This window comes from Schistocerca americana, chromosome 2 (genome assembly GCF_021461395.2).
Source record: "Schistocerca americana isolate TAMUIC-IGC-003095 chromosome 2, iqSchAmer2.1, whole genome shotgun sequence".
Lineage (NCBI taxonomy): Eukaryota > Metazoa > Arthropoda > Insecta > Orthoptera > Acrididae > Schistocerca > Schistocerca americana.
The window spans coordinates 1,021,430,763-1,021,445,192 of NC_060120.1; positions in this window are offsets into that span (position 1 = coordinate 1,021,430,763).

Below are 14,430 nucleotides of genomic sequence, written 5' to 3' on the forward strand. Positions count from 1 at the left end.
AACTCTTCAAGTCAAACAGAAGTTTTCAGAGTCCAAAAGTGTGTAATACGTATTATTTGTGGAGTAAATACACGGGCGTCCTGCAGAAACCTCTTGAACTGCATATACTAACTACTTTCTCTCAGTATATTTACTCCTTAAAGAAATTTGTCCTAAATAATATATCTCTTTTTCCAACAAACAACTCAGTTCATACATACAATACCAGGAACAAAAATGATCTGTACAAGGACTTAAAAGCACTTACTTCAGTTCAAAAAGGGGTCCACTACTCAGGAACACTCATCTTCAATAGTTTGCCAGCAAACATAAAAAACTTAGTTACAAATAAAGATCAGTTTAAAAGGAGCCTGAAAGACTTACTAGTGGCCAACTCCTCCTCCATTGACGAAATTTTTAATAGAAACAAATGATGTATTGTATTTATTCATATTATTGGTATTGTTATTTCAGCTTTAAAAGAATTGACATGTTCCACATCCACGAGGATCTCCTCAGCACGGATCTATGGAACGAAAAACTAATCTAATCTGGGGGAAGCTGGGTTTTACAACGACACGATAAAAGCATTCAACAAAACTTGTTACGTGAGCCTATAGTGGAGGACGTCAAGTTGTACTTCAATTGCTTAAGAATGGATGAGCATACATTTCTCAGTGAAGTGTATCCTCATATCACAAAGCACAATATTCACTTAAGAACTGCTACATCTTCAGAAGACAGGCTCACTGTAACACTCCGATTCCTTGCTACAGGAGAGGGTTATGTTATGTAAGGTTAGGTTAGGTTAGGTTAGGTCAGGTCAGATCTCCAATCTTCTTAATCTATTTTTGTATTCAGGGTGCCTAACTTTGTAAAGCGCCTCATCAGCTTCATACATCTCTATTAATTTTGTAGTTGTCGGCACACACCAATTGTATTTACCGGCAACGTTTATAAAAACACTACAGACGACAGAACGCTGCAGCGATGCTAGCGCTCCACGTGGTAGCATCTCACATTGCAGTGAACAGAAGACAAGCGCCTTCTTTGATCAAATCTACAGCGAGGTCCTAGATTTGATCAAATATTGGACGACATTTGACAAAGTTCCTATTACACCATCAAATATCTTTGACAAAGATTTTTGACAAAGAAATTTGATAGTGTAATACCGGCCTGATATACCGGTACACAAAGATCGCAATATGATAAAGGACTGTCGCCAAGCTATTGCCGCTGGGCAGGCTCGGAATCACGCTTCACGAACCGTAAAAAAATTCTGAAATCTTTGAACCACTGCCAAATGCGAGGCAAAAAAAGTTGCATAAGAAAAATAGAAGTGCTCATGGCTGTTTCTCCACGTGGCTTGCTTTTGGTGTCATGAGTTCCATATTACACTGAGACAGGAATTGATAGCACCAACACAACTCAAGACATAAGCAAAAAGTTTTATATTATATGTTACAATACGTAATCAGTAGAATGTAACTGCCGGCCAGAGTGGCTGAGCGGTTCTAGGCGCTACAGTCTGAAACCGCGGGACCGCTACGGTCGCAGGTTCGAATCCTGCCTCGGGCATGGATGTGTGTAATGTCCTTAGGTTAGTTAGGTTTAAGTAGTTCTAAGTTCTAGGGGTCTGATGACCTTAGAAGTTAAGTCCCATAGTGCTCAGAGCCATTTGACCCATTTAGAACGTAACTTTTCAGTACATATTTTGCGGAGGTAACCGAACACGATCACTTATAAAATAACTCGTAAATCGTCAATTACATCTTCAGTTCATGCACTTGCATTTGTAGCTATTTCTTGTAGACATTGTAGGTCTACACTTGTTTCGCCAAGACCATGGTAATATACTCCTGTGTCACTGACAAAAACCACTGGAAGGTGAATGCAGCATCTGACTTTATGGACTATGACTCAAAGAATTATGTAAATATGTACAAATCAAAGCACTTTTAGCAGCATTACCCACTTTCAAATACATAGTTTTTGGAAGATTCCAGCTGCTGACATCATTAATCCAAAAGTTATTCTCCACTACTCTTCATTCTGTAAACAGGGTGAATCACCTGAAACTTGCACCGCAAATATCACGGAAACGAAAAGTGCTCTTGATGTGCGGTTTTTTCATAGAATTGTTGGTAGTCAGGGGCTCATATTTTCAGCCAATCAACATATTCTAATAATATTTAGAAAGTTTTTTATGCAAACATACACTTTTTAAATGGAACAGTGTGTATTGACATAAACAAACTAAAAATAGGGTAAATTAAAATGTCAGGGTTCTAGTGCGAGTCGTTTATGGGATATCGTATTTTGAAAAGTTCTCACTCCGACACTTCGTGCAGTACCTGTGGTAGCACTCCTCAAAGAATAACACAAGCACATACACTAATCATTTAGATTAATCAGTAGTGAGAACAATTGATAGGTAAACGTTGTGTTCACAATGACCACTGGCAGCGGAAAAACACGCTTCCAGTCCGGTGCGGAACGTGCTAGCACTGCAGTGGGTATGTCCCAGCAGGCTGCAGTAACATGTCATTGCGTATCATCGGGTATAGTTGGTATGTCCTTGTAGACAGCGTCATTCGGATTTGCCCACGGAAGAGAGTCTGTGGGCGTCAAATCTGGGAATGTACAGGCCAAATTACAGTTCCTCTGCGTCCAGTCCAACGATTGGGAAACAATTTGTGAAGACATACTGAAGCACTTAGCGCACCATGGGCTGGACAGCCATCATGTCTATACCAAGGTTCCTTCTAGTCTGCAGAGGAACGTCTAGCATACGTGGAAGATGGTCTGTTAGGAGGGTGAAATACACTACTGGCCATTAAAATTGCTACCCCACGATGACGTGCTACAGACGCGAAATTTAACCGACAGGAAGAAGATGCTGAGATATGCAAATGATGAGCTTTTCAGAGCATTCACACAAGGTTGGCGCCGGTGGCGACACCTACAACGAGCTGACATGAGGAAAGTTTCCAACCAATTTGTCATACACAAACAGCAGTTGACCGGCGTTGCCTGGTGAAACGCTGTTGTCATGCCTCGTGTAAGGAGGATAAATGCGTACCATCACGTTTCCGACTTTGATAAAGGTCAGATTGTAGCCTATCGCGATTGCGGTTTATCGTATGGCGACATTGCTGCTCGCGTTGGTCGAGATCCAATGACTGTTGGCACAATATGGAATCGGTGGGTTCAGGAGAGTAAACGGAACGCCATGCTGGATCCCAACGGCCTCGTATCACTAGTCGAGATGACAGGCATCTTATCGGCATGCCTGTAACGGATCGTGCAGCCACGTCTCGACCCCAGAGTCAGCAGAGGGGGACGTTTGCAAGACAACAACCATCTGCACGAACAGTTCGATGACGTTTGCAGCAGCATGGACTATCAGTTCGGAGACCATGGCTGCGGTTTCTCTTGACGCTGCATCACGGACAGGAGCGTCTGCGATGGTGTACTCAACGATGAACCTGAGTGCACGAATGGCAAAATGTCATTTTTTCGGATGAATCCAGCTTGTGTTTACAGCATCATGATGGTCGCATCCGTGTTTGGCGACATCGCTGTGAACGCACATTGGAAGCATGTATTCGGCATCGCCATATTGGTATATCACCCGGCGTGATGGTATGGGGTGCCATTGGTTACACGTCTCGGTCACCTCTTGTTCGCACTGACGGCACTTTGAACAGTTGACGCTACATTTCAGATGTGTTAAGACCCGTGGCTCTACCCTTCATTCGATCCCTGCGAAATCCTACATTTCAGCAGGATAATGCACGACCGCATGTTGCAGGTCCTGTATGGGCCCTTCAGGATACAGAACATGTTCGACTGCTGCCCTGTCCAGCACATTCTCCAGATCTTTCAGCAACTGAAAACGTCTGGTCAATGGTGGCCGAGCAACTGGCTCGTCACAATACGGCTGTCACTACTCTTGATGAACTGTGGTATCGTGTTGAAGCTGCATGGGCAGCTGTACCAGTACACGCCATCCAAGCTCTGTTTGACTCAATTCCCAGGCGTGTCAAGGCCTTTATTACGTCCAGAGGTGCTTGTTCTGGGTACTGATTTCTCAGGATCTATGCACCCAAATTGCGTGAAAATGTAATCACATGTTAGTTCTAGTATAATATATTTGTCCAATGAATACCCGTTTATCATCTGCATTTCTTCTTGATGTAGCAATTTTAATGGCCAGTAGTGTACTTGCGCATTTCAGTGTTCCGTCTATGAAAATGGGTGTATGAGCTGATGATTCACTATGCTACAACATATGTTTAGCTCACTATCCCACGCCACAAGGTTACACTTCATGGACGATTACGTTCCACCTGACGAAGCCAACGGGGATTGTCAACAGACCAATAGTGCATGTTTTGGCGGTTTACCTGTCCATGATTGGTAAATGTGGCTTCAACTCTAAACAATATACGTGGCACGTCTGGAGTAGCCTGTCTGCCCATGTGCAGAAGTTAAAACGATTCTCATATTCGTTTCGATGCAGCTCTTGATGGAGAGCGATGTTATAGGGATGGAGCCTATGTTGATGGAGAATGTGCAGGGCACTTGACTGACTCATGCCACATCCTCGTGCGACTGCACGGGAGCTAACGTGCAAAGCAACTGCAACAGTGGCAAGAACATCTGTTTCCCGTCTTCTGTCGTCACTTGTTTCCTTCTGTTACGTGGTCGAGATGTTACACTACCACTTTTACGTATCTGGTTAAAGAGGCTGATAAATAATTGTCGAGACAGTTGATGTCTGTTGGTATGAGGGTCAGTCAAAAAGTAATGCCTCCTATTTTTTTTTCTACGTTTAATTGTCAGGAAATTTAAATGCAATTACATAGGTTGAAAACCACAACATTGAGGATCATTTTGTCATTTTTCAATGTAATCTCCGCCCATCTCTACAGTTTTGGTCCATCTTTGAACAAGGGCATGTATCCCAGCACGGTAAAAATCACAGCTCTGCTTCCTAAGCCATTGACGCACGGATGTTTTGACGGCCTCCTCATCTTCAAAATGAATCCCACGATGAGCTTCTTTTAGTGGCCCGAACAGATGGAAGTCTGATGGTGCCAGGTCAGGGCTGTATGGGGGATGAGGCAAAACTTCCCATCCAATTTTGACAATCTCGTCAGAGGTGTGACGACTGGTGTGTGGTCTTGCATTGTCATGCAAAAGAAGAACATCTGCCATTGATTTTGTTGGGCGAACTCGCTGAAGACGTGCTTTAAGTTTGTTGAGGGTTGTGACGTATTGAACAGAATTTATTGTGCATCCCTGCTCCAAAAAATCAACCAGAATCACACCCTCTGTATCCCAGAAAACTGTTGCCATAACTTTCCCTGCCGATCGCACAGTTTTGAATTTTTTCTTCCTCGGCGAGCTTGTGTGACGCCACTCCATTGACTGCCTCTTTGATTCGGGTTCAAAAAAATGCACCCATGTTTCGTCCCCGGTCACAATTTTTTTCAGAAACTCATCTCCCTCCAAACGGAAGCGCTGCAAGTGTTGGGAGGCTATTGTTTTCCTTGCCTCTTTATTCTGATCGGTTAACATTCTTGGAACCCACCGTGCACAAACTTTTGAGTACCCCAGTTGTTTAATAATCGTGATCACACTGCCTTTACTAAGAGAAATAATGCGACACACTTCATCTGCAGTCACCCGACGGTCACCACGAATGATGTCATCAACTTGCTGAATGTTGTGTGGAGTCACTGCACTCACCGGCCTGCCGCTCCACTTTTCGTCAGTCAACGGTGTTTGCCCTTCAGCTTCCTTACAACGACGAACCCATCGTCTAACAGTGCTGACATCCACTGTCAGAACACCATACACCTTCTTCAGTCTTTCATGAATGCGTATGGGCGTTTCACCTTCTGCATTCAAGAATTCAATCACACAACGCTGTCTCAAACGAACATCGATGTCGGCCATCTTACAAACTTCTGCTGTGCTGCCACCTGTTGACACAGAAAGTTACTACTGCAGTGGATTGCAGAAGAAGGTTTGAGGAATGGCGCCAAATTCAAATTTTTCACTTAACTTAATTTCTTTAAGTAGAAAAAAAATGGGAGGCATTACTTTTTGACCGACCCTCGTATATCATGCGGCATACACCGGACAGGAACGAACTTCATTATTCCTATGCTCTTCATACACCATGAGCATGTCGGCTTTTTCTGCATCGCTAAATCTCATCGTGCACTCACGACCTACTGTTTGGGCTCTCATACACTAACTAGCAGGTCGCAGTGAACTCAAGGAATACACAAGCACACTGTAAGCAAACGTAACAACATCGTACTACCGAGGTAGAATGGCACAAACAAGTGCGGATGTGGAAACTTTTCAAAATACCATATCTCGTAAGGGACTTGCACTGGAATCCTGCAACAAACTTCACTGACATTCTAATTTACCATAATTCCAGCTTTTTAATGTCAATAGGCATTGTTTCATTTAAAAAGTGTACGTTTGCACACAAAATACACTTTCTAAGTATTATTACAACCCGTTTTTTGGTTGACCATATGAGCTCCTGACTACCAATTCATTCTGTGAAAACCACACACCAATAGCACTTTCCATTTCCACAATATTTTCGATGCAAATTTTAGGTGATTCATCCTGTGTATTCTGTAACCACGGGCATGTTTTGGTGAATGTACACTTAAATCAAGTGAAAACGGTTTCATAATATTCCTAGATGCGTGGTCTGCAAGAAATACACATAGGATTGGCAAATCTGTCACAGGAAGAGGTAGAGCTTCAGGTAATTTTAGTCTCTGGTTCAAATGCAGTGTATCTGAAAACTCCACCATCTGATATCATCCATTGACGTCCAGCATGCACATAAATGGCATTTACGGCTGAAAGTCTTTGCAAATGGTTTTCCATTCTTCAGCAGATCATCGAATCTAGAAAAATAATTACAACAGTTAGAAATGTGTAATTTAAAAGTCAATTCTGTATTTCAGTTAGAGTCTAATCTGTTGCATTCCATTTTACGCGTAGCATTAACTAATGATTTATACTTCTTGTTTTCAGACCAGTTCCAGACTGAGCTTGTTCAGGAGGAAGAATGTGGGGCATTGACCCATGCATACAAGCAAGGCTTTCCAGAATAAGCCACAGTAGACACATGAAAGGTCTCCAGTCAGGTGAACAAATGGAAGCAGTATAAGAAGCCCTGATCGGAGAACACTGAAAGATATTATTCAGGAATGCGAAAACTGTATCAAGGATATAAAAAAGAATATCCAGAAATAAAGAGACAGCTGAGTCAGAAAAGACGAAAGAAATAAGGGCGACTGAAAATGCCGAAAGATTAAAATAATTCCTCCATTCTCCTATTGGAGGACACCAGAGCATAGGAAGAACCTATGAAAGAATAAAGACGTATCGAGTATGGAACGATAAGAAGAAAGATGTAGAAGAATATACAGGGTGGTCGATTGATCGTGACCTGGCCAAATATCTCACAAAATAACCGTCAAACGGAAAAACTACAAAGAACGAAACTTGTCTAGCTTGAAGGGGGAAACCATATGGCGCTATGGTTGGCCCGCTACATGGCGCTGCCATAGGTCAAACGGATATCAACTGCGTTTTTTAAAGTAGGAACCCCCATTTTTTATTACATATTCGTGTAGTACTTAAAGAAATATGAATGTTTTAGTTGGACCACTTTTTTCGCTTTGTGATAGATGGCGCTGTAATAATCACAAACATATGACTCACAATTTTAGACGAACAATTGGTAACAGGTAGGTTTTTTAAATTAAAATACAGAACGTGGGTGCGTTTGAACATTTTATTTCGGTTGTTCCAATGTGATACATGTACCTTTGTGAATGTATCATTTCTGGGAACGCATGCTGTTACACCATGATTACCTGTAAATACTACATTAATGCAATAAATGTTCAAAATGACGTCCGTCAACCTCAATGCATTTGGCAATACGTGTAACGACATTCCTCTCAACAGCGAGTAGTTAGCCTTCCGTAATGTTCGCACATGCATGGGGGCCAATTATCCTTCCTCTCATAATGTCGCATCATACATTAACCCGCCAAGTTCGCTGATGTTCCACTTGTTGCAGTCATCGTGGATTTTCCGTTGCCCAATAGTGCATATTATGCCGGTTTACGTTACCGCTGTTGGTGAATGACGCTTCGTCGCTAAATAGAACGCATGCAAAAAATCTGTCATCGTCCCGTAATTTCTCTTGTGCCCAGTGGCAGAACTATACACGGCGTTCAGAGTCGTCGGCATGCAATTCCTGGTGCATAGAAATATGGTACGGGTGCAGTCGATGCTGATGTAGCATTCTCAACACCGACGTTTTTGAGATTCCCGATTCTCGCGCAATTTGTCTGCTACTGATGTAGGGATTAGCCGCGACAGCAGATTAAACACCTACTTGGGCATCATCATTTGTTGCAGGTCGTGGTTGACGTTTCACATGTGGCTGAACACTTCCTGTTTCCTTAAATAACGTAACTATCCGGCGAACAGTCCGGAGACTTGGATGATGTCCAGGATACCGAGCAGCATACATAGCACACGCCCGTTGGGAGGAGGAGGTGGAGATTAGTGTTTAACGTCCCGTCGACAACGAGGTCATTAGAGACGGAGCGCAAGCTCGGGCGAGGGAAGGATGGGGAAGGAAATCGGCCGTGCCCTTTCAAATGAACCATCCCGGCATTTGCCTGTAGCGATTTAGGGAAATCACGGAAAACCTAAATCAGGATGGCCGGAGACGGGATTGAACCGTCGTCCTCCCGAATGCGAGTCCAGTGTGCTAATCACTGCGCCACCCCGCTCGGTCACGCCCGTTGGGCATTTTGATCACAATAGCCATACATGAACACGATATCGACCTTTTCCGCAATTGGTAAACGGTCCATTTTAACACGAGTAATGTATCACGAAGCAAATACTGTTCTCACTGGCGGTATGTTACGTGATACCACGTACTTATACGTTTGTGACTGTTACAGCGCAGTCTATCACAAAGCGAAAAAAGTGGTCCAACTAAAACATTCATATTTCTTTACATACTACACGAACATATAATAAAAAATGGGGGTTTCTATTTTAAAAAAAGCAGTTGATATCCGTTTGACCTATGGCAGCGCCATCTAGCGGGCCAACCATAGCGCCATCTGGTTTCCCCCTTCAAGCTAGAAGAGTTTCGTTCTTTGTAGTTTTTTCGTCTGATGCTTATTTCGTGAGATATTTGGCCCGGTCGCTATCAATGGACCGCCCTGTATATGGAAATACGAAAGTTGTCACAAGGGTAAGCTGACTAGGAAACACATAAAGATGTTTCTAGACATCACGAAGACGCCTGAGCACATTCTCGAAAGGTGTGGCATTGACATAGTTTGTCCATTATTCCAGATGGGCAGAGGGAACAAGTATATCCTTACATTTCAGGATACGCTAACGAAGTTCATGGTAGCTGAACCCGTTGAAAGGCAAGATGCCGATACAGTAGCGAGGGTGCCAGTTGAGAACATTATACTGAGGCATTTGTTAAGTGACATGAACCTTAATTTCATGAGAGAGACTGTGGAAAGAGTATGTAAACTACTGCGTACCGAGAAGATACAGATAAGTCACCACCCTCAAACAAACGGAGCTTTAGAGAGGTGGCATCGAACATTAAGAGACATGTTGCGACACTATGTGATTAGAGCGCTGACAAATTGGGACAGCTGGGTTCGATTCGCTATTTTTATGTACAGTACAGCACAAGCACAGCACAGTGCCACAGGCTATACGCCACATGAATTGTTCTGTGGAAGAACATGCAACATTCCAGGGATACTACAGAAAGATCCGGCTGGAGTAAGGTATAATTTTGATGATTATGTGGCAGAGCTAAAGGAGCGCATACACGAAATACACCTATGTTCAAGAACACAGAACGCACAAAGTAAGATAAAAAAAATAAGGAATCCTATGATAGGGCCCAGAATACAAGGAACTTCGTGGTGGGGATGAGTTCCCGTTGTTAGATAAGAGCGCACGACGAGGCGGATCACGTAAATTCGATACACAATGGCGAAGTCCATAGGTGGTGGTACGATCAAAGGGGCCTAATGTTGTCATCTGTCTGAAACGAAATAAATATCTCACAGTTCATGTAAACAGACTGAAAGAATGTTTCCAATTCCAGATGTCGGCGTCATACTGTTTCGTCGATGTTATCCTCCTGCTCAATGAGGTTGAGCACACCAGACAAGAACCATACACGCAAGTAACGAAGCTCCAGTCTATCCTAGACTGTATTATGACAACATGGGCCGCGCGAAAATTTACAGTGTAACGTGGAAAATTGTGAGTTATTTTAATTTAATGGAACCGAGAGAGGGATTTGAGCGCATTGAGGTTCTTGCGTGTCGAGCAATCGGATATTGTAAAGACAGGTTGGCATTATTGAATATGAGTACAACAGAGTGTAACATTGCGGAACTTGCGTTAAAATAGTACGTAGAAAAGACAGAAAAGGCACTGGGTCTTACTGGGCAATTGGCACTGCATGAATCCTGTGGAAAGAAACGAGAGGAATCTTAAACTTTGTGGGCGAGGTCAATAAGATTCTGTTCGGAACACTAAGACGAAAATGATGTCACATACTTTGAGGTGTAGATAGATATCTTAGACGAGAACAGAAACAGCTACTCCGACTTTCGAAGGAGCAAGTGACAACAGTTAAAGCAACCTTGACTAGTCTTAATCAAATGGTAAGCTCCATAGCGAAAAATGAAGAAATTTTCACACATGGTAGAAGCAATTAAACCACCACATAGTAGAATTTGAGAGAGCCGTAATTTTGATCTCCGTTAACGAATTGCCAATACAACTCACGGGCATTCTCAGTGAGCTAGGACGGGAACACAATCTGTTAATATCAGCGATTGGCAACGCTCAGAAAGGTATTCTGGAGCCGCACCTGATCAGCTCAGATAGTAAAGTATCTAGAAGTAATAAAAGATAACATCATAGACAAGCGGTTCCCTGTCGATCTTACGGTTGGCAGAGGAAACCAATTAATCAGAGTCGTTGACCTGGATGGTTTCATAGCTGGAAACATCTTAAGTTACGTGTTAAATGTCCCGCTAGTGGAGAGCGACGTGTATAACCGCAACAAAATACTACCTTTACCGTCAGAAGTGGAGGGTTTGGGGTTGGGCTGTTTGGGGGAAGAGACCAAACAGCGAAGTCATCGGTCTCATCGGATTAGGAAAGGATGGGGAAGGAAGTCGGCCGTACCCTTTCAAAGGAACCATCACGGCATTTGCCTGGATCGATTTAGGGATATCACGGAAAACCTAAATCAGGTTGGCTGGACGCGGGATTGAACCATCGTTCTTCCGAATGCGAGTCCAGTGTGCTAATCACTGCGCCACTTCACTCGGTAGAAATGGAGCGAACGAGCCATTTATTTACGTATATTGCCCCTGTAAAAGAGCCACTGCTAACTGATGACGCGAAACGTCAGTATGCGAAGTTAAATAACGAGCAGTTACAGTGCAAAACGGTAGATCGGAGCCTCAGAAAGTGCAAGCAGCTATTTATACTTTTGGTCACATATGATCATGAGAAGTTTGAGGGTGAGATGACGCAATAAGTGCGAGAAGTTCAGAAGGATTACGTGCAAAAGCCAACAGTGTTAAATGAAAGTCTGTGGAGACCATTAAATTATAATGAATGGCTGTTTGTCGCACCGATGCCCCACGAAGCCATCGACCCAGGTTGTGAACAAGCCACTGTGCAAGCTGGCGGTGGCTCCATAGTGGTGTGGTCTGTGTTTACATGAAATGGACTGGGTCCTCTGGTCCAACTGATCTCATCACTGACTGGGAATGGTTATGTTCGGCTACTGTGAGACCATTTGCAGACATTCGTGGACTTCATGATCCCAAACAACGATGGAATTTTTGTGGATGACAACGCGCAATGTCACTGGGGCCACAGTTGTTCGTGACTGGTTTAAAGAACATTCTGGACAATTTGAACGAATGATTTGGCCACCCACATCGCCCGACATGAATCCCATCGAATATTTATGAGACCTAATCCAGATGTCATTTCGTGCACGAACTCTTGCACTGGCGACGCTTTCGCAATTATGGACTCAACATTTGTGAGGACTTCCAATGACTTGTTGAGTCCATGCAACGTCGAGTTGCTGCACTACGTTGAACAAAAGGGGGTCCGATATGAGATTAGGAGATATCCCATGACTTTTGTAACCTCATTGTATACGGGATGGAGAGAAATCACGAAATTTTAACACTGGACAGCTGATGCCAGTAGGAACCAAAATTACTTATGTTGGGTAGGTCGACAACGCACCATTTTTAAACTACGGAAACTTGGCGCCACACGCTCTCCGATTGGCCACAGGACAAACAGCAAGACCTATTCGGCACGTGAGCATATCACGTTGGGGCAGTATCGGGCTGGGAGACGTTTGTATGTGTGAACCGACAACAATAACGCTGCCTGTCAAACGACGAACGGCAACAGAGCATTCCCACGGCCAATCGGAGTGCGTGGCTTCGAGTTTCCGTAGTTTAAAAATGGTGCGTTATTTATCCACACAACATTAATAATTTTGGTTCCTACTGGCATTAGATGTCCAGGGTTAAAACTTCGTGACACTATCTTTCTCCACCCTGTATATTGTTATGAGAATCTATTAATCACTGTCACAATATATTGTCTAAATACTTTATGTAACACAGCACATCATTTCACTGTCAACACGAGTTGTGTAAGTAGACTGTGGTAACGCCATGTAGCGCTCTATATGAAAATCACTGACTGTGCTGTGTGCAGTCTGTGGCTGGTTTGCATTGTTGTTTGCTATTGTAGTATTGGGCAGCTGGATGTTAACAGCACGTAGCGTTGCGCAGTTGGAGGTGAGCCTCCAGCAGTGGTGGATGTGGGGAGAGAAATGGCGGAGTTTTGAGAGCGGATGATCTGGACGTGTGTCCATCAGAGACAGTAAATTTGTAAGACTGGATGTCATGAACAGCTATATATATTATGACTTTTGAACACTATTAAGGTAAATACATTGTTTGTTCTCTATCAAAATCTTTCATTTGCTAACTATGCCTGTCAGTGCTTAGTGCCTTCAGTAGTTAGAATCTTTTATTTAGCTGGCAGTAGCGGCGCTCGCTGTATTGCAGTAGTTCGAGTAACGAAGATTTTTGTGAGGTAAGTTCAAAAATGGTTCAAATGGCTCTGAGCACTATGGGACTCAACTGCTGAGGTCATTAGTCCCCTAGAACTTAGAAGTAGTTAAACCTAACTAACCTAAGGACATCACAAACATCCATGCCCGAGGCAGGATTCGAACCTGCGACCGTAGCGGTCTTGCGGTTCCAGACTGCAGCGCCTTTAACCACACGGCCACTTCGGCCGGCTGTGAGGTAAGTGATTCATGAAAGGTATAGGTTAATGTTAGTCTGGGCCATGCTTTTGGAGGGATTATTGAAAGTCAGATTGCGTTGCGCTAAAAATATTGTGTGTCAGCTTAGTGTTGATCAGAATAGGTAAAGATGTTCAAATGGCTCTGAGCACTATGGGACTTAACATCTGAGGTCATCAGTCCCCTAGAACTTAGAACTACTTAAAGCTAACTAACCTAAGGACATCACACACATCCATGCCCGAGGTAGAATTCGAACCTGCGACCGTAGCGGTCGCGTGTTTCCGGACTGAAGCGCCTAGAACCGCTCGGCCACACCGGCCGGCAGAATAGGTAAAGAGCGAAATGTCTGAGTACGTTCAGTTCTGCTCAGCTGTTTGAAAATCAAATAATGTAAGAGGTATATCAGCACAGTAATTCATTAATTTTTCTAAGGGGACGTTTCAAACACGAGTTGAATTCACCAAGAAAAGCTAATTTTGGACTACTAACTGGAATGTGGTACAGGCTGCCACCCACAGACTACAAATGCGGCCTGCTTCTACCACCAGGAAGCAAAAGTCTCGTCGTGGACGGCGCCCGACTGCCACCACCAGGGCGTAAAGTCTTGTTGTACTCGGCTGCTCCCATCTGCTGCCATCTGGAAGCATATTCTCGTCCGCGACAGCAGTCAGCTGCCACATCAGAATGAAAAGTCTCGTCATACATGACGCCCGAGCACCGCCACCAGGACACGAATACTCGTAATTGAACTAGCAGAAGATGGCTGTGAATGAGCTGTCAAATGTTTACTCGACGCGTTTACCACAGAGATTGTTTTGAATTCTTTTCCTTTCTTTCAAAAAAGTGGCTCTGAGCACTATGGGACTTAACATCTATGGTCATCACTCCCCTAGTACTTAGAACTACTTAAACCTAACTAACCTAAGGACAGTACACAACACCCAGTCATCACGAGG